This window comes from Octodon degus, unplaced genomic scaffold (assembly GCF_000260255.1).
Source record: "Octodon degus isolate 3935 unplaced genomic scaffold, OctDeg1.0 scaffold00021, whole genome shotgun sequence".
NCBI classification, from domain to species: Eukaryota; Metazoa; Chordata; class Mammalia; order Rodentia; family Octodontidae; genus Octodon; species Octodon degus.
This window is the reverse complement of record NW_004524597.1, coordinates 14,037,106-14,040,215: the sequence shown is the minus strand read 5'-3', so window position 1 is coordinate 14,040,215 and position 3,110 is coordinate 14,037,106. Positions and strand designations below refer to the sequence as shown.

At 40.4% G+C, this 3,110-nt stretch overlaps 1 pseudogene; it reads right to left on the bottom strand.

Annotated features, from left to right (window-relative positions):
* Positions 1-2,507: 2,507 nt before the first annotated feature.
* On the bottom strand, positions 2,508-2,885 carry LOC101576434 (annotated as a pseudogene).
* Between the last annotated feature and the right edge of the window lie 225 nt (positions 2,886-3,110).

The window sequence follows — 3,110 nt, the reverse complement described above, 5'->3', positions numbered from 1 at the left end:
GTCAAGAAATCAAATAATAAGAAATGCTGGTGGGGCTGTGGGGGAAAAGGAACCCTTCTCCACTGTTGGTTGCAGTGTAGACTGGTGCACCCACCATGGGAATTAGTGTGGAGATTCCTCAAAAAACTAGAACTGGAGGTTCCATTTGACCTAGCTATTCTTCTTGTTATGGCCCTGCAAGAATGAGAAGTACAGGGCTGGTGAGATGGCTCAGTGGTCTAAAGCACCTACTTAGAACAAGCTACGCTAAGCAAAACACAGGGACCGCAGTTCAATCCCCAGCACCACATGCTAGCCAGGCTTGCCCCCTGGTGGGCTGAGCTGGCCACACACACACTAAATAAATAAATAAATAAATATTTTTTTTTAAAAAAGAATGAAAGGCATTATGCCACAGCAACATATGCACACCCATGTTCATAGTAGCACAGTTTCTAATAGCCAAATCTTGGAAACAGTGCAAATACTCATCAACTAATGAATGGATAAAGAAGGTGTGTTTTCTTTATACAAGGGAGTCCTACTCAGCCATAAAGAAGGATAAGCTTGAGCCATGGTGAGGTAAGTGGTTGCACCTTGAGAACATACTCTTAAGTGAAATAAATCAGACATACACATGTGAATGCCACATTGCTTCTTGCATGTGAGAAACCAAAAGTATATATAAGGACCAAAATGTATGAAGTGAAATAGGAAGAAAATGTCCAAATGAGACAGGGAGTTAGGGAGAGGGAAGGGATTGAAAGGGAAAAAGGGGGCTGGCGAGATGGCACAGTAGAATAAGCACTTCCTTGAAAGGGAAAAAATATGAGAAAAGGAAAAAATGGAAACAAAGTTTTTGTAAATAAAGAGGAAAATGGGGGTTGAAGGATAGGCAGGGAAATAGGAAGCAAAATAAAATTATATCATGTACAGGTACAAATTCCCTATGATGAATGTGATCGTTATGTATAGCTAAAATGTACCAATAGGGCCAGGGAGATAGCTCAGTGGAATAAGCACTTCCCTAGCAAGCGCAAGGGACTGAGTTCAATCCCTGGTTCCGCAAAAAAAAATAAAAAATTAAAATAATAATAAAATGTACCAATAAAGTTAATTAATATGAAAGAGAGGGGCCGGGGAGATGGCTCAGTGGAATAAGCACTTGCCTGGCAAGTGCAAGGGCCTGAGTTCAATCCCCGGTTCCACCAAAAAAAAAAAAAAAGAAAGAAAGAGAAAAAGTGGCTCTTGAATTTATCTAGAGTTCACTGTCCAGTTTAATATTTAATGTTTTGTAGTTAATATACTCTAAAATATTAGAACTTTGACAAATAATAAAGCTTACAAACAAACATAAAACAAGCCAATAAGAGCAAAGGAAGGGGCTGGGGAGATAGCTCACTGGCATAAGCATCTGACTGGCAAGCACAAGGTCTTGAGTTCTATGCCCAGTACAGCAAAAAAAAAAAAAAAAAAGAGCAAAAGAAATCTAGTAGGTAAGTAGACTTGAATTAAGTCTTGAATTAACACAGTGACTGAGGCTGGGGAGATAGCTTAGCAGTCTAAGTGCCTTACTGGCAAGCATAAGGACCAGAGTTCAATCTCCAGTACCACATGCTGTGACAGCCCCAGAACCCCAGGTTCACAGTGTAGGCCACTGAAACCAGACATGGTGGTGCAAGCCTGTAATCCCAACACTGGGGAGACTGAGACAGAAGGATCACCACAAGTCCGAGCTGTATAGCAAGACAAATAAAATAATAAATAAATAAAAGATTTTTTAAAATCTAAAAATCAGGGCTGGTGAGATGGCTCAGTGGTCTAAAGCACCTACTTAGAACAAATTTAGCAAACACAGGGACCACGGTTCAATCCCCCAGCACCACATGCCAGCCAGCCCCGCCCCCTGGTGGGCTGAGCTGGCCACACACACACACACACACATAAATAAATAAATTTAAAAAAATAAATAAATGAATAAAATCTAAAAATCAGTAAACAACATTAATTTGGCCATTACGTTTTTGATTTTTTTAAAAAAAATATTTATTTGATACAGGGTCTTTCTGTGCAGCTCAGGATGGCCTTGTACTGACTTTGTAGTCCAGTCTGGTCTCAAACTTGCAATGATCCTCCTGCCTCAGCTTCCCGAGTGCTGTGATTACAGGTATACAGCAACATGCCTGGCTCAAATGATACTAAGTGCCTACAAGTGGATTAAAGGGCCTACAAGCAAGCACAGGGGCTGGGGGTTCGATCCCCAGGCCTGCAGTGCTGGCCCCGCACCTGGGGTGCACTGACACAGCAATTGAGACTGGGCGTGGTGGTGCGCACCTGTAATTCCAGCACTTGGAAGGCTGTAAACAGGATAATCACTATGAGTCTGATCTAGTAGTAAGACCCTGAACACCCTATAGACCCTTCCCTAAAAAAAAAAAAAAAAAAAAAAATTATGACTACCTGCATTACAGGATAATTAAATATATCTATATTTTCAAACAAATTATCAATTTATGAAAACAGTTGCCTTAGGCATCTATGATGATGACTTCAGCCTCTATTCCTGGCTTGATACTGATGGAAATAATCTGCTTAACAGTCTCAGGATTGCACAAATCAATTAGTTGCTTGTGGATTCTCATGGAAAAGATCCCATGTCTTAGATCATTTACCACAAGGCATGTGGTTTTTTTTCTTCTTCTTCTTTTTTTGGTAGTGATTCTCAAGGTGTTTGTAGGCATGGGAACAGGTCCTTTCACTTTGAGATTCTTTTCCTTTGCAGCTCTGATCAAGTCAACACACACCTTTTCCAGCGACTTCATTCTGCGGCTGATGAGGGTAATCTTAATTAGCTGAACTGCCACCTCAGGTTCCACGGGTGTTTCTCCAGTATCTTTAAATGCCATGGCTACAGCATGGCTTCTGGAGCGACTTGTTCCTCAGCTAGCACGAACAGTGGTGAGTCAGGAACAAAAGCACCCACAACCACCTCTTCTTCAGAAAAGGACGATTATATTTTTAGTTATTTTAAAAACATTTTTCTTAGATGTTTTCTTAAAATATTTTTCTAATTAGGAATGTTTTATTCAGAAATCATATCACTAACTTACATGACCAACCTACAATAAAAG